Genomic DNA, 18,860 nt, shown 5'->3' with positions numbered 1-18,860 from the left:
ATATTTGTCATTCATGTATACTTTCCAATTTTCATTCATTCACATGCATGTTCCAAGGCAATTCAATTTTCTATTCCATTCAACTTCCAACTTTCCATTTATAAACTTTCAACATTTAAGCACATTCCAATTCAATACTTTTTTCATTCAATATTCAAAAATGACTTTCCATTTACAAATTCATACAATTTCATTTCATTTTCAAACTTTCCATACAATTCCATAAATTTGCAAACTTTCCCTTTACAAATCCATTCAATATAAACTTTCCATGCATTCAACTTTCAAACTTTTCATTTACAAAGTTATTTCAATACATAACTTCCATTCCATCCATGGCAATGCATTACAAATTTACAAATCCAAAACAAGCACAAACTAACATCTAACCTAAGGTTCTAATGCCTAACCTAAAAGTACCATCAAACTACTTAACCTATCCTAATCACATGAACCATGATGGCATTTCATGCATATCGTAACTATATTGTTTCTACAGCATCATGTTACCACCCAGCATAATCCTGCATTGAAGTTTCAAAAGTTAGCCCATCAAGCCAGGAGCAGCAAACTCAATGCAATCCAAGCAACATGTTCAACTCCCATTCCATAAGCACAAGTCGAATCTGCATAGCCTGTAAAACAACCCAAACACGATCAGTAGAAGTCATCCTGCACCCGACCATGACAAGATAGATTCTCCAAGAATTGTCATCCAAAACCAAGCAACGAAAAAGAGAACAAGTTAACATACTGCTACACCAGATAGCAGAATCAATTTGTGACAAAACAGAAGTGAAGGTTAACACAAGATATCCTTTTTCCCTGCATAACATGATTGAACGTGTCGAATTTCTTCAATAGAAACAAAACTGGATTCCTTCGTAGCATAACCTGACATCCATTCAACAACCCAAATTGAGTTCTACTGTAAACACAAATGCATGCAGAATTAAAACTGATTTTGTTTTCACTCATTGAGTTTCCTAACTAACTCACCAACTAAATTTAAATTGACAGCTAACACTACTAACCTCTAACTACTTTTCTCATTTCAAAGCAATTTGAGGAGAATTTCAGACGCATTGAAGGTGAGTTTCTAACAAACTTTGGAGCCTATATAAACAGGTATTCACTGTAATTTTGGGGAAGATTCATTCTGCAAATTTTCAGATATGCATTCTCACATTCACTCGATCCATCTCACGTAACACCGGAGTTGTAGAGAAGAAGAAGAGCATAGGGAAAGAGGAAGAGGAATTCAATACCTGCACCATCACCGGAGAGCCACCACTTCGGAGATTCGAATTAGTAAGTGCTCTTCTAAGTCTTGCTTATTTAATCAACATGAATCACTTGAACAAATCCACGTGTTCGTTCCGATTCTGCATGCTAATATAAGTTGATTGGAGAATTTGATTTCGGCGTGGACTCATCAAATTCAATTTTAGGGGAGATTTGGTGTTGAAAATTAAGCTTGGATCTGGATTCGATTTCACTCTTGATTTTCGATGAGAGTAAAGAAACATGAAATTGAAGATGAAACAGGAGAAATATCATATGCTGAGGGGATATGTGTTGGCTTGCGTTCGCGTTTGGCTGATTGGAGTTTGGGCCTGATGCCCTAGCTGGCCCCAGTGTTTGTCAAATTCATACCATTCTAAATGATGGTACAAAACTTTACTTTATACGCTTATGATTGGAGTTTGGGATCTTAGGGTGAAAATTTACGGTATGACATTTAGCAAAGACCTTCGAATTTTTGTATTATTCTCTACCATAGGGCATAACTTAATCTTTGATTTATTTATTTAATTCTTGATTAATTTCCTAATCTTTAGGTTAGTTAATTAAGATTAATATAACTATTTTTGCTTATTAGATTATTATTAGATTAATAGAGCTAATTGTTTTAATTAGTTAATTATAAGGTTAATTAATTAATTGTGATTAGTAAATATAATTGTTAACTAATCGATTAATAGAAACATTTAGAAATTTTAGGTTTTAGTTATTAGACTTAGCCTATCTTCTTTTCATCATATATTCATGTATCATTTCTAATTGATTAATTAGTTTTGACCAATCCTAAATAATACTAATATTTATTTCAATTTAATCATTTTGTACATATTGACTATTTTGCCCCAGGTAGAAAAATCCTGATTTTTTGCATGACCCCCTGGCTTAGGGTTACTTAGAACCATTTGATTCAATTAATTGATTAATTAATTTAGGGTTATATATAGCCCAGTTAACTTCTCTGAAACCCATCAGTTAGTGTTTACCGAAGGTCACTTTGGTCAACCAAACCCTTTATGTTCTGCTGTAATCCCCCAAGCCTATTCAAGTGATCAAAAGACCTTTGATCACTTGACAAGGAAAGTCCATGGTGCTCAAGCTATATTGGATATGCTGAATCTCAAGAGCTCAAGACCCCAAGGTTCAAATCCAAGATCAAGACTTCAAAGTCAATGTCAATCAAGCATAGCTGATAAAGTGGACTACTTCTTAAGCACAACAAAGGTATCAACACTTATCAATCATAATTCAAATTATGCGGCACGAGCCTTAAGAAATATAGAATGAATGAGAGTGGGGAATTCTATTAACTCATTATGAATATCTTTAGGTATGGGACGAATGACCCAGTTGTTAATCGTATTCACCTTTATTCATAGATTTAGCACAATTTGAATAAAATGATTGTCAAGTCTTTCTCTATAACAAGTAGCATTGCATCATCAAGATCAATCATCAGGATCTCCAATTAGCTACTTGTCAATTCTGATTCAAGTTGTACACTTATCAATCACCATTTATGTTATATGTTTTGTCACTTATTCGACACAAATCTACGTAAATTGTAGGACTTTGTTCTTATTTAGTGGTATTTTAGTCATTTTATTTTATCGTTAGTTGATTTAATCATTTTATCGTTTTTAAGTTTTATTTCTATTTTCTGCATGTTATGCTTTGGTTGTGTGTCTTACTGTTTGTCAGGTAAAACAGATATTCATGAATTATCGGATGTAGAAACCAAAGAGAATCGCGAAGAATTGGAGAAGTGTTTCCACACTCGAGTAGGCTTGCTTCGACCACCTGTAGCACCTGTTACTGGGCGTTGCAGAGGCACATCTTCACACATTTGGATCAACTCTCAAACACAAGAAACATGGATGCACTACGGCCACCCGGAGCACCTGATACGGGTCGTAGCAGTGAGGTCCTAGGACCGAAGCTAAAAGCCAAAAAATAGTGGAGCACTACGGCCACCCGTAGCACCTGATACGGGTCGTAGCAGTGAGGCCTGGACCAAAAGCTAAAAGCAAAAAAAAAGCAGTGGAGTGCTACGGGTTGTTGCCATGAGCCTTAAGTAGCAAAGAATGATGAGAGTGGAGAATTCATATCCTTGTATAGGGTATCCTTGGGTACGGGACGGATGACCAGTTGCTCAAGGTATTCGCCTTTGTTCATAGACTTTAGTGCAATTTGAATCATATAATTGACGAGTCTTCTTCAACCAAGCATCAATCATTCAACACTTCAATAGTGAAATACCATTGCACATCAATCATTCTCTCCTTAGAGGATAATTAATTATACTCTCCTTGATATTCAGATATCCTTCAGATTAATTCCCTTGTGATCAAGTCTTTGAATCCTAATCAATCAATCCAATCATTATTTGCCTTGTTAGTCCTCTTGTGCTTTGGCAAACCCTATTAAATCATTGTGAGCCTTATCAGTCCTCTTGTGGTTGAGCCCACTCTATTCAATCATTATTTTCCTATGTAATACTTGTGCTTGGTCCCACTCTAATCAATCATTGTTTTCCCTATCAGTCCTTTTGTGTTTTGGCAAACCCCATAATCATTGTTTGTCTTATAAGACCTCTTGTACTTAGACAAACCCCTTGAGATCTTTTGCCTCGTAAATCCTATGGTGTATTGGCAACTTATCTCTTATTCATTGTTCTTCTTCTAAGACCTCTCGTGCTTAGGCGAGCCCTTTGAGCTCTTTTGCCTTGTAAATCCTCTCATGTACTGGAAAACCATCTATTATTCATCGCTTGTCTTATAAGACATATCGTGCTTAAATAAAGCTTTTTGTCTTATAAATCCTTTCGTGTGTAGGTCAATCATATCTCATTCCATATGGTTGATTACCATCATTAGGTTAATACCATACTCTTGCTTGTTAAGCAATTTGCGTTTCCTCTAGGCAACCCAATCAAATATCTTTTCCTTGTGTCGCATTAGTTCCACAAACTAGGAGTGCTCTGACTTTCTCATTGCACGATGAGAATACATAGGCACAAGGCTTCGAACCCTTGGCAAGCATATTCCTAATTATTCCTTCCGCCTTAGGGAACCATTCATATCTTTCATAAACCATCACCTACCTTCAATCATTAAACCATTCACTTCATGCGATATACTGTTATCTTTGAGCCAAATACAATATCTTTTTGAGCTCCATCTTGTGTCTGCTTGTGAACCAAGAGTTTCTTGTGTTGCAAAACCAAACACCTAAATCTCTTTATTTTCGGCCATACCATATATAGTGGTGAACGCTCCGGCTACCCACATATTGATCAACGTCACCTTTACTCTCTTGGGTTTAGATTTCATCCCTTGTTGGAGTCAAACAATACAATCTTTTGGTTCAGACCATACCTTGATCACAATTCTTTCACCTCTCACCATTAGTTCTATGAACTAAGGAGCTCTGAATTCCTTATTGCATTATAAGGATACGTAGGCATGAGAGCTCTAATCCTTATCGAACATTCTATCTATTCCTTTCTTTTCTTTTTCCCTTATTCTTTCGCGAGTAACTTTTAGATGTAACATTCGTTCGAGCTTAGAACAATCAAAACGGTTCCCGTTGAGTATAACAAATGTCAGGGGTGCTAATACATTCCCTTTGCATAGCCGACTTCCTTACCCAGATATCTCTTTCCTCCTGGTTTTATCGATGTTATCCCTTTCCTTTGGGAATAAATAAAGTTCGATGGCAACTCTATTGTATGTTCGAGTGTGCGATACGTTCAAGTATATTTCCGCTAGTTTCACATACACACAATCAAACTACACATAATCATTTTTTTGATTGGAATCTAGATTAGGATTGATAACATCCAATTAGGTTTGTTGTACCGAGAATATTGGGTTGAGATCTTTGAGGGATTCAAATCAGAAAACCGATGTGGGGTTTCCCTTCAAGATCTTCAGGGTTTGTAGAGAGAGAGAGAGAGAGAGAGAGAGAGAGAGGGGGGGGGGGAGAGGGAGGGAGAGGGTTTCTAAGTCTATGTTGATTTGAGGTGAAAAATGATCAGTTATGAGTCTCTGTTGATGAATGAAAAGTAAATCTGAATTTATAGGGATAAGTTAACATGAGGATTTGACTCTGTTAGTTCAGTTAGTAGGATTTGATTCAAGTTAGTTAGAAGTTATGTAACAATGTTAGATTTAGTTAGTTAGAGAATGGAATAGTTAGTTGGGAAGTTAGATTTTCTGTGCAAATAAAAAAAAGAAATATGAGTTAGTTAATGGTGTTAAGTTGAATTAGTTATGTTAAACTGAGTTGCTCGATTTTGGATGTCCTGCTATTGTTATGTTAGCTTGCTGTAGGATTTCTATATTTATGCAATGTCTTAAGTCACTTGCTGCATTGATGTTGTTGTGATTGTATGCACTAGTATTGATATGCTCATGCTGGTTGATTTGGCTGTAATTGTTCGGCTTGCTTAGGTCTGCTGCAGAATTGTTGGTGCACTTTATTGTTGATGTTGGGATTTATTGCAGATTGTGTTTATGAAGGTATGATCTTTTATGATGCATTGTACATGGTTATTGTAATGTGAACTATTATGGTTATGGGTTAATGGACTGTTAATTTGGATAAGCATGAATTTGCTAAGTGAATGGTTAGTTATGTCATTGAAAAAACTTGTTAGAACTTGTCCATGGTTTGGTTTATGTAGACATTTCCCTGTCATTGATGTATGGTACATATGCCATAGTTTGTTATTTATGAAATACATTGCCCCATGTTATGCCTTGCTTGATGTCATGCTTTAGATTGTTTTGTGTATGCTTGAAATTTTTGTCATGTTTGGTCTTGTTTTGTTCTATTTGGATATGCATTGCCATTGGTCCTAATGTGATGGATGTTAGGGCTGGTTTAGGTCATGAATATTGTATATGTAATGAATTGTTTTGAAATGGTGAATTTGTTTTGTGCCATGATATGTTGAATGGATTTTGGTTGCTATTTGGCATGCTTGAAATGCATACTTGAAAGGCATATGACATATTGGTTTGGTTTTCTTTTGTAGGAAATGGAAAAATGAAAGGATGACTTGGTCTTGAAGAAACAAAAGGGATTATGGTTTATGGGATGTAGAATAAGTGAGCTGACTTTGGTCAACTAGTTGACCAAAAAGTCAATTGTTGGCCAAAAGTCAACTTATGTAAAAAATTGTCATTTCTTTGTAATTTCCTATGAACATGTATGGGCAATGTAGAATGATATTTATGATTGAAATGCACCTTCTAGTGAAAGATGTTCTCATGAAGCAATGAAAAAAACTTGAATTCAAATGGCCATTTTCTTTCCAAGTCCAATATGAAATCAATTTGAAACAAATGCTTTGAATGCACTCCAAAGCATGTTTAAATGAAATGGAAACCAATGGACCATGAATGACTTGACCACATGGAATAATGAAACCTGGACCTTAATGAAAACTTAAATCAATGCATGAATATTGACACACTAGTGAAACCATGAAACCATGAGGTCATGATGAAATATGAATGAAAGCATACCTAATAAGCTATCAATTAGGGTTTTCGCTAGGTCAAGATCAAATTTATGTATCAACCAAGAATATCAAGCCAAGTGAGAAGTCAACACAAGTAATGCAACAAAGTCATGAGCCTCGTCTATGGTTTCTAACACCTTAATGTAAGCCACATGATTCATGAACCTCCCTGATCAAGAACTAGGCTTTGGTGTGAAATTGACACCAAGATGCAACGTCCAAGACCTTAAGCATCTATCGACTAGGGTTTTGATGAATCCCAAGTCCAAAAATCATCCAATCATGGAACTTAAACACCAATTATCCCTGATTAGGGTTTTAACCCAAGCACAAAGCTCCTCAAATATATCGTAAGCCATGAACCCACCATTAGGGTTTAGAAAATGTCAGATATCCATAAAGTCAAACACAAGATCCCATAAGAGCAAAATCAAGAGTTAAGGGTTGGATGCACAAATGAATGTCATGGTATAGACTTCAAGAATCAAGGCCCCAAAGAATTAAGCAATTTGGGGTTTCACCCCACATGATGAGCAATACCACAATCTTCAAGCAAAACCCTGATCTTTATCAACCATAAACCTTGAATCTATGATGCTTGTTAGAAAGTATTAATCATGAATGAATGATGCATATGAATGAGGCATGAGTGAGTATAAATGATTCTCAAGTTATACGTTAGATGAAAAGTGAAAAAGGGGGGGGGGCAAATTTTGGGGTATGACAGATAGGTGGAATCTTAGGGGTAAAATTAGGGTATGACAGTTGCCCTTATTTATGTTTCTTGTATCTGGAGATATGAAGATTAGAAATGTCCATATTGACAGGATTGAAAAGACTTAAATACAAAATACCCTATTTTTGCCCCTAAGATGTTGCACGATGCTTATGATATGAATGCAAATGCTCAGACTCAGCGAGGAAGACGCTGTGGGAGACACACTTTGTGAAAACAAAATGCAAATTCGAAACTACTAAAGAAAAACTTGAATGGGGTCTGACAGGGAGACAAAAATCACTAGGGAATAATACAAAAATCCGAAGGTCTACGCTAAGTGTCATACCGTAATTTTTCACCCTAAGATCCCACATGTCATATGTATCCTTGCATATAAATAAGATCACGTCTTTATCCTCTCCCTCTCATCTTTGAGTTTGCCTTTTGCAAGGATCATTAAGCACCTCTTTATTGGTATTTTACCTTTGTATTTATATGTTCATTACTTATTTAACCACTAATCAAAATAGCAAAAATATGTATTGTTTTCTTTAAGTTTACTGTGCAAGGTAGGACTTTTCATCAAGAGCATCAAGCAGGGTTGCCTAGCTAGGGTTTGTGTTGATTCCTCAAATCAAACTGTGTTCAACCATTGATTCTCAAAGGGGTTATCTCTCAAAGAATAATCTATAAGGTTCTCAAGCATTTTTCAATCTCATTTTTGATCAAGAGCATCTCAAAGTTTTGTGGCATATTTCTCAATAAAATTCAAAGGTTCATGTGTTTATTTCCATACCTTCTTCAATAAGTTACCTCAAACTTTAAGAAACTAAATCAATATACATTTAAGGACACCTTATTTTGATTTCATATGATCATCCATGTACCTTGAAATGCGAGGAAAGTCCAAGTGCGCAATTTTATTGCAAGAGGTTTGACCAAAAAGTCAACACTTGAAGTCAAAGTTCAAAGGATCACAACTCCTTCAATTCTCAACATTTTTGAATTACTCTTATCAACATCCTATATAACTCCTCTTTACATGACAAGAGCCAATTATTCTTGGAGGGTCATCAAAAGTTTGAAGACATTATAGGTCATTTGTGGACTTAGTAAAATTTGACATATTTTCAAATTACTTTTTCTCAACTTTTAAGGTTTATAAATTCTTCAATTTTCAACATTTGAGGCTGATTTTTTTTTCATAATATCATTTGTGATTCCCTCTACAAGTTCTCTTCAAGGATCAAAGTTAAATTATGCTTGTAAGGCCATGAATTCTCTGAGACATTATAAGTCATTTTCAACCATTTGGGACTTGGAATTTTCTAAGTTACATTACTAGATTTTCGCGTCAACTTCAACATGTCATAACTTTGTGCTTAAGATACAAATTCAACCTTTCTTGGCATATTATAATCTTTGGTATGATGTCAACCAATTGCAAGAAGAATGGGATAAAAATGCCTCATGAGCAAGATGTCTCATTGAGTTGAACATGGTGACTTGAAACTGAAGAAATCATCATGATCCGAATTTTAAACTTCACTAATCTCAATTACAATCCAATTTACCATGCGTTTTAGACCTAAACATGTTTAGTCAAGTATCTAGAAGTTAATTGACTCCTAAAATGCATGATTTTACTGAGTTTTGATGGTTTGTAAGTCACACTTTTCTCACTTGATGATCGAATTTGTTTTGCACGAATTGAGCGTCCTTTGGAACATATGAGATCACCAATCAATTCCCTATAAATAGAGCAACATGCTTGCTTCATGGACAAGATTTTGAGATCCAAGAAACCCCTGTTTCACTCTTAAATTTTTCCAGTAAATTGAACTATTGTGTTTTGAATTTTAGCTTACTTCAATCCAATTTCTTGATTCCATTAGCACCTTCGATCTTCTCTTAAGCTTTTGCAACAATTCCTAAGCTCTAAAGACCTCCTGAAGTGTCCTGACCAGACCGAGTTTCATCAACTTTTGATCATCATTTGGACAAGGTAGTTTTGAGCATCATTTGAACTCAAACAAGTTACCATAATGTAGTCCTTCACTCTCTGATGCTTTCCCCTAACTTATATGGTGTTGATTGAGCGTGTTCATCATTTAATTTAATTTTTCGTGGCTTGCTTGGTTCTGAAATTTCTCTGAAATTCTCCATGCTCAGTTTAGATAAATGAACTTTGAGCATGAGGTCTAATTCGTGATGAGAAGGCGATCACATTAGTGTAGTCTCATGTTCTGAATTTGCCAAATGATGAAACTCCGGTGAGGGATCAATAGGGAAGATGATCAGAGTGTTTCAGATCATCTAAGTTTCGTGATACACGTTGATAATTTGAAATGTTATGACTGGTTCATTTTGAATTTGATCTCGTATTTTATTTTGGCTAATTTCCATCGTGCACCCCAGCCTGATAGTTGTTGGATCTACCACGTCAATTAATGAGGCCAGATCCAACGCTCAGTGTTTTTTTCTGATTTTATTTCTTTTTCATTTTTTATTTTAAATTGCATTTTCTTTTAAAATTCATAAAAAAATCATCTTTCATCCAAAAAATCCAAAAATAATTTCTAAAATTTTCTTTCATTTTTCTTCATCTGATTTTTATTTTTTCACATTTTATTTTCTTGATTTTCTATTTTTCTCGAATTTTCTCTTTTCTCCTCTATTTTAATTGGTTTAAAAATACTTTTAAGCATTTAAAAATTGTGAGAAATTTATTTTATGTTTTTTTTCTCAAACCTTCCATATTTTTCTTGGCCATTTATTTGGTATTTTGAAGGGCTTTATGGATTTTCTCTTTATTTCCCTTTTAAAATTCATTTTAAAAGTATTTTTGATGCATTTTATTTTACTTTCTTGTATTTTATGTTTGTTTGACCTTTGTTGACTTCTGTTGGCCTTGGATCATAGTTGATTTGATCATATGTCTCATCAAACTCAATGGATCTTGGATGTTAATGGGATGAAAACCCTAATCCACTAAAATGGATGATTGATTTTGACAATGACTTGATCAAGCCTTTGATCCAATTTGGATTTGGTTTCTCTTGTCTTCTTCTTCTTCTTCTTCTTCTTCTTGTTCTCTTTTTTTTCTTATGTTCATGGTGTATGGATTGGTACTTAATGAACTTTCATCATTTCAACTCTACCTCTTAAATTGGTCATGGATCATTTAAGGTACTTTAGATTGATGTATAAGTTTGTCCTAAGCATCATGAAATATGGATTGATGTAATGGACCACTCTCTTAGCCTTTGTGTTTGATCCATCCCATTTTATTTTTTTATGTGGCATATCTTTAGGAGAATGATTTACATATCATTTCTCTAGCATGTATTAATACAAATATTATTATTGACCGATCTCAAATAGTTGTGACTTCTACATAAGTTCAATTACGATTTCTTAACATATCGCTAAATTTGTCCTGAATCGGAAAACAAGTCATTTTCATAAGTGAGATTGTAAGTCTCCTACTCCTTATGGTATTGTGTGAAAAATATTATTTTCTTTTCATCTAAGAGAGCTAGTGGCATACTTGTTGATTTTATCCAAGTTGGAGCCCTTCTCATGGTGATGTAAAGGTCCATATTTTCATACTTGTGGGTGAATAGTTGAGTGTTCTCCAATAAATAACAAGATGTCTTTCTATTCTTGATTACTAACACAACTTACTAACATATTATTGTATTAACTTTACTTTAATGCCATTTATCTTATGCTCTTTATTTGGCTATTTACTTTATGCTTTTATTTTAGCATCTCATATCATATTGTTTGTGTTTATGTTATTTTCTCTTTGTCAATTTGAACTTCTTTTTCTTTTAAAGACATTAATAAAGGAAAAACCCCTAAAAATTGGTTCTCTTGGTTCATGGACTTATGTTTACTATCCCTAGCATTGTTGTGGAATTATGAACTTAGAACTAGGACCTTAACCCTTGCTTTGGGAGTTTGTGATTTGAGTCCTTGGGATTCATCTGGTACCTTTGACTTTGGGCTTCTTTTGAATACTTGGCTTGGTTATTTTGGTTTTATCTGATACATGGATTATTCTTTGCTTATTTGGCTTGCTTGAGGCTTAATCCAAAGGAGAGAATTCTTGCTTGACTCGTGTCAGAAAGCTTGCTATCTTGGTTAGATATTTCCTCCCTGGCTTTTACTTTATGTTCTAGAATAGTCTTTTCATCTCCTCCCCTTCTTTGATTTTCAAAATCTTCTCTCTTTTTTTCAAAAACCTTCTTGTTTTCAAACTTAAACCACTTTTTCAATAAACTTTGACTTTCATCAAGTGATTTTCAAAATATTTTCTTAATAAATGCTAATATATCTGAAGCATATTCAAACTAATTTCAAAAGACTAAAAAATACATAACTCATTCAAATTATCTTGTGCCCTTTGTGCACTTTTTCTTTTAAATTTTTTTCTCAAAGTTTAGACATAAGTCATTTCCATAGTTGAGATGTAATTCTCCTATCCCCATTGTTCTTGTTGAGAATTTTTCTAGTTCTAAACGTGTGTCGGGTAATCGACTAGCTGGTTATAGACGAAAGACGATATGAGTTTTTTTTTGTTTGATGGGACAATATGCATGGAGAATGCAGTTCCATGTAATGTTATGCAATATTTTTTTAGGTTCGAAGGATGCCATGGTATGCAATACATTAGGTTCAAATGTTCGGTATATTCTGGATAATCTGTATATGCTTCTCAATGAAAATTCAAAGGTTCAACATATTCTTGACTTTCAAGGAATGTATAGTTTTAGGTTTTCTGCAAAAATCCACATCCCTCTCATAGGTAGGTTCTAGTCTTCAAAAAGGTGGTCCATAAAAGGCCTCTCAGATTCATGGATCTAAGTGAAAATACCTTGATGTAGCAAATGCTTGCAGGACAATGATACTTCCAAGTGGCTCTAGTCTGGGTGTGAGTCTCGTGCCAACCTAACACGTGAAACGCAAGTCAACACGACTATCCATGATTATATCCTGTGTGTATACTAAAGCTCGAGTGTAAAGCTTTTCTCTCAAGTAACATCATGAAACCCAATCCACAATTGAGAATATAACATATATCCAGAATATAACGAATATATAAAGTAGTAAAGATGCAATGAAATAAAATAAAGCAAGTAAAGCAATAAAGATAAACACCCAAACATGCAAAGAAAACAACCAAAATTAGGCTTTAATTGCTTAGGAAGTCCCCAGCAGAGTCGCTAGCTATCGTTCTGTGAAAAATACAGAGTCGCCACCAAACTTTATTTATTCCCAAGGAAAGGGAAAATATCAATAAAATCCAAAGAGAAGAGAAAAATGGTAAGGAATTTGGTTATGCAAGGAGAACGTATTAGTATCTCTCACATCCATTGTACTCAACGGGAATCATTTTGATTGTTCTTTATGCGGATGGGTGTTATTATCTAAAGGTTACTTGCGATTGGTTTTAATTAAGAGGGAAAAATATGTTTTTAATTAGTGTGCTCACCAAGATTTCGAAAACATGTGCCTACGTATTCCTATAGTGCAATGAGAAAATCAGAGCTCCATAATTTGTGGGGTAGAAAAGAAGTATTTATTGGTTGTTTTTATTGAATGATATTAACGTTCATGTTCTAGCAGTTAAACATTGCTTGTTTACTCATGCATACGAGAATTAAGTGTTTGTTTGTATTGCGGCAGAAGGGGGCGCGCTTGGGTTGCATTCTAGCAGTTAAACATAGCATGTATGCTCACACATGAGAGGTTTAAGAGTTGTTTGTATTACGGTAGAACAAAAATAACATATCTGTTTTGAATGCCCTAAAGAGAAAAATCGTATTTGATTGGTTGTGATTGATTTTAATCTAAAGATGAATATTCAGACAAAGAGCTCTACAACATTATCTGAACATTCAGAGAGAGCGAATCTACATCCTCCTCCTTTTTCTTCCTTTTATAATTAAAATTTGAATTTCACTAAAGTCTATAAATGGAGGTGAATACTTTGAACAACTGGGTCATGCGTCCCGTATCCAAAGATATTGAAAATAAGGGTAGGAATACATCCATCTCATTATTCTCCATTTCTTAAGGCTTATGACACACAATTCACGTTGTATTTTTTTAAGTATTTTGGTTTATTTGCAAAAATAGACTTTAGTATTAAATAAATAAGGAAAAGAAATGAATGAGTGAATGAGATATGGTACCAAAGGGGAATGAAACCTAATGTTGGCATGCAAATATTTTTTCCCTATTTTCTAGGGTTTTAGTATGGGGAATGGAATTAGGATTGACTTAATGGATCAAGTATTTATGCAAGTCTTAAGATCCAATTCAAGTTAAGTGATCAATGGACTTATGATCACTTAATTGAATAAAAACCTCACGAAGCATGCAATTTATCTTGTTAAGTCATATTGAATGTTTTGTTCAATGAAACAAGTAAGCAATTCAATAAATAACCAAACTTACAAGTTATGAATTAAAGGATGAAAGCAAGACTACAACCCTAACCTTGAATTAATTTTCCAATTATGCTCTAAAACTTCTAATAATTACAATTTAAATTAGGAATTAAATGTATTATTTTTTATTAATCCTAAGAATGATATTAGTAAAAACTTGAGTTACTAATGTATTAGAAAGAATATTAGTAAAAAAAATGAGAACTAATGTTTTAGTAAGAATATTTGTAAAAAAAAATGATAACTAATGTTTTAGAAAGAATATTAGTAAAAAAATGAGAACTAATGTATTAAGAAGAAAAGATAATGTACCAAACAAGGAATATTAGTATAAAAATCATGAAGTCAATAAAACACATGTTATACCGGACTCACTAGCATTGGTTTCCTACTAACTTAGTAGTAACTAGCATGTGGTTTCTTTTTCTTCAAGTTCAGTGATGCAAACATATGAAAATACTGTGGATCAACGCGGTATGCGACTGGAAGAAGATGCTCTGCATCTTGAGATGTCAATTAACACAAGTTAACCATCTTTGGTTCTCTTTGTAATACGTGGGATATGCACCGATACTATTAACGATCGCATGCTTGCAGCTCTACAAAGGCATCCACGTATTACCAATTATGAACTAGAAAGTCCGATGAATTATGGTTGAACCATTGCACATGTCAAGCTAAGTGAACCATCATTCCCTTATTGCAATAAACCAATGGTAACTTAAACCCACTTTTGATTTCTTCATCCTTAGCTGAGCAATCAAATGTAGAAAGTTTCAACTAGTCTGCAAAGTGTTTGAGAAAATTCCTCAATTAAGTTTTGCTTCATGCATTGACTTGTTTTGGTTCCGTTATGGAATCTTTTCACTTATGTTTTTCATTTATCTCTTTGTTGTGTTGATCGTTGTTTTGAAAATTCAAGGAGAGAGTTTTTCTGTTCTATGTCAAAATTAGGTTTTTGGTTCAAATAAGTGATTATTCTAATAAGCTATTTCTTGCTCTATGTCTAAACTCTACACTAATGTAATGCCTAGTTCAATGCTATGGTAAACTATGTTAGAAATTATGCTAATTTGATTTTTATGCTACTTGAATTTGGTTTTTTTGGTTTAAGGGAAAAAAATGCTTATTAAATAATCTATTTCAAAATAGTGGCTTAAATTAATCAATAAGAAGCATTCAAAAATTCATGGCAATGGTATGGAAGAAAAGAGATGAAATATTATTGATGGAGTGGAGGTTTGCCCCGGTTAGTGTTGGTAACGGAGTGTCGAAGAGAAACCCGAAAAACTTCAAAAGTAAGTCTTTTTGTTATGCTTCTAATAGTTTCCTAGATTGATGATTACTTTTTATGATGAATGAATATAGAAGATGAATTTTGAATGTAGAATATTGATTAATATACTTGAATCTTGATGAACTTTGGATGATGATTATTGATGTGAATTGTTGAAACTTGATTGATGATTTATTGAAATTGGATTGTGGCAAAGTTCCATCAAATTTAGAACTTCAATGTAAAGTTATTAGATGGTTCTGAATATGAACTTTGGTGATGGTGATGGAGTGAAGAAAAGAGATAATTATGAGAGAGATCGAGAAAAAAAGGATGGGGAAAATGGTTTAAAAGTTCATATGAGTTAAACCTAAAATTGTGAAAAATGACATGTTTATATAGATTTTATAAATGATTGAGCACCCTTGGATTATGATCCAAGTAAGAGGTTTATCAATGGTTGTAAATTAATTTAAGCCTTAGTTGCGGATTATTAATCTCAACCCTTGAATTGATTGTTATGAATGGTCAGGATTGAATGGAAATTGGAATTTCTGTTAGTTTGATAGTTATGATAGTTAGTGGTTAATTCTGTAATTGAATGGTTGTAGATGAAAATGTAGTTAGAAATAAATGGTGCTTAGTTTTTGTAAAAGTACCAATTTGGATTGTAAGGAAAAAGGTTATTAGTGATTATGCATGAAACTTGGAATTTTTTAATGTTTTTGCCTTTGATTTTTTTACCACTTTTGCCTTGATTTTTTTGGTGAATTATCCCATGTCTTTAAGTGCTTTTGAGAAGTGATTTTGTGTTGAAAAGAAGCACTTTTGAATGGTGTAAAATCAGAGATAAAATTCTATTTTCTTTGGCATGAATCAATGTTCGAAAGTGTTGAAAAAACAAGTATTGAAATTAAGAAATAATGCAAAATTTTCCTTTTGTTTCTTGAGTTTTTCATGACTTCTTGATTATTTAACTTCATGATATTAGTGCCTAACTTTGTGTACATTCTTTCTTATAGCAAAGTGAGCATTATAGTTTAAGAATGAACTTGAACAAAAAGTGAAGAACAAGTCATGAAAGTGAAGCTTGATGGAAGATAGAATTTGTTAGAAATTATCATTTGTAACATAATCATGACATAAGTCATTTTTTATGAATAATGATGAACCCTTTGATTAAATTCTTATAGAATAGGTCTAGAAAAATTCAGAAGTTAAAATCAAGTCGATGGTCAACGATTGACCAAAAGTCAACAGTTTACCAAAAAATCAATTGTTTAACCAAAAGATGTAATTGTTTACCCTATTTCCTCGTAATCCATTCTTTTAATCTGTATCTCAAGCAATATGCAGTGTACCATGAATTTCTAATAAATGAATGAAATCTTCTTTTTTATTCCAACTTTACCTTTTTCCTTGAATTCAAGCAATCTTCTAAATTAAGTAACAATCATTCCAATCCCCCTTATAACCATGAATCTCGAATAAAGAGATGATATGCAACACAAGTAATATGGAAAATAAATTCGAACAATTACCAAATAATATTCGCCTTGAAAATTCACTTAAACTAATTAAATACATTATTACTGAACCTATGATCCACTGACGAATTATGCGAAATGCAATGAATGAAAAACTAAAATAAACGACCTAATTGGATAACTCGGTAACCATACATTCATATGATTTAAGCATGAGCCAAATAAAATGAGAATAGGTAGGGAAAATTTTGGGGTATGACAGGTAGCACATGCATAGTGTCACATTGTATCGTGAGTCGCATTACATATATTTGCATATTGTTGTGGATGAGTGTGAGATTATTATGATGTTGGTTGTGTATTGAATGTATGATATGCTGTGTGTTTATCTACCTTTGCGTTCTTTACACCTTTTTATATCGAAGTTTATTTCTCACCCCTTTTGCTTAATATTGTCCACCATGGACATCCTGCAAATACTTGTGAGTAAAGTTGTTGATGTGTATGGAAGGTGGTTTGTTGGAGTTACTCTTTATTTTATCTATCGTTTATCGCAATTTAGTGGTTTTAGTGCTCTGATCTTGTAACTTCGAGAACATGGCATTTTTTATGTTTTGAGTTAATATTGAATTGTGTGGTTTAAAGTTTAACACTTTATTGGTGAAGTTTAAATTGAAGTGGTTAGTATGTTGATTCCGCTGCATGTTGATAAATGTTTTTCAATTTTTTTTGGATGAATGTCGAGGTGATACCTTAAATTGTCGAGTAATCCTTTTTATATAAGTTTTGGGGTTTAGGATGTTACACTAGGACCATGGATGAAAGTTACTCAATTAGGCAGACGTCTGATTCCTCGTGCAGAAAGGAGATTCACAAGTAATCTCCAAAATAAGCCTAGTATGAGTCTACACAGTCCAATCCTTAAGACTATGATGGAAAAAATGGTGCTCCTATTAGTGAGTGAAGATAAGGAAGTATTGGAAAGTGAAACTACGACATCCCATATTTAGAATAAGAAAAGAAGAATCCTCGATATAGAGGACAATAAATAATCTACCAAGTTAACCATTAATGAATATGGCTAGACTTATGGACAAAGCAACCAATGAAGGATGAATCTGCTCTCTTGGAATTGCAGGGGTTGAAAAAAACCCAAACATAACTCTCAAGCATATGATAAGATCATACTCTCCTAATATTATGTTTTTTTTGAAACTAAAAAGTGTAACTCTGAGAAGACGGATAATTGTTGAATGAATATTGGCCTCTTAACCAATATTCATAGTGTTAGTTATGGTAATAATGGTATAGGTAATGCTAGTGGTCTCACTTTAATGTGGAGTACAAATGTAAATTTGTTCATTTTAGATTCTAATAAAAATATGATTGATTTCTACATTATGTCGAATAATTTTAGCATGAATAACATTCTTTCAAGAGGCGCGCGCGCACACACACACACACACACACACACACACACACACACACACACACACACACACACACACACACACACACACATATATATATATATATATATATATATATATATATATATATATATATATATATATATATATATATATATATATATATATATATATATATATATATATATATATATATATATATATATCCTAAAAGTAATAAAAAAAATCTCATGTGTAATTTGATTAGTAACTTGGCTCAAAGAAACACTCATCCTTATTGGCTCATATTTGGAGATCTAAGTATTATTATCTGTGCTAACAAGATAATCGGGGGAAACGCCTTTCATTCTAATCTAAATCACATGATTAATAACACTATCTATTATTGTCAATTGATTGATCTAAGTTATATAGGCCACGTGGCGACCTGGAGTAGCAATCAACAAGGTTATAAGTTTATATCGGTCAGGCTGGATAGAATAATGGCAACAAAAGGTTATAAGCAACTTTTCCCCTACTGTCACAACACTTATCTTCTTAAATCCAAATCTTATCATATTCCCATCATAATTGAGTTTTAGTCTGATCTTTACCAGCAAATCCATATGAACCCTAAATATAAACCAAAAATATTTGAGAATATTTAGATGAAAGTC

General features: G+C 33.4%; 2 long non-coding RNA genes across 2 annotated transcripts; one reads left to right on the top strand and one right to left on the bottom strand.

Annotated features, from left to right (window-relative positions):
* Nucleotides 1–254: 254 nt before the first annotated feature.
* Nucleotides 255–1,458, bottom strand: LOC127097494 (uncharacterized). The gene is made up of 3 exons (XR_007793054.1): nt 1,269–1,458; nt 755–894; nt 255–635 (listed from the first exon to the last, which is right to left on the bottom strand). It is a non-coding gene; the product is annotated as an uncharacterized LOC127097494 (long non-coding RNA).
* Nucleotides 1,098–6,522, top strand: LOC127097495 (uncharacterized). The gene is made up of 4 exons (XR_007793055.1): nt 1,098–1,311; nt 1,452–1,670; nt 5,757–5,825; nt 6,344–6,522. It is a non-coding gene; the product is annotated as an uncharacterized LOC127097495 (long non-coding RNA).
* The last annotated feature ends 12,338 nt before the right edge of the window (nt 6,523–18,860 follow it).

This window comes from Lathyrus oleraceus, chromosome 6 (assembly GCF_024323335.1).
Source record: "Lathyrus oleraceus cultivar Zhongwan6 chromosome 6, CAAS_Psat_ZW6_1.0, whole genome shotgun sequence".
NCBI lineage: Eukaryota > Viridiplantae > Streptophyta > Magnoliopsida > Fabales > Fabaceae > Lathyrus > Lathyrus oleraceus.
The sequence above is the reverse complement of the archived record's forward strand: the minus strand, read 5'-3'. Positions and strand labels throughout refer to the sequence as shown.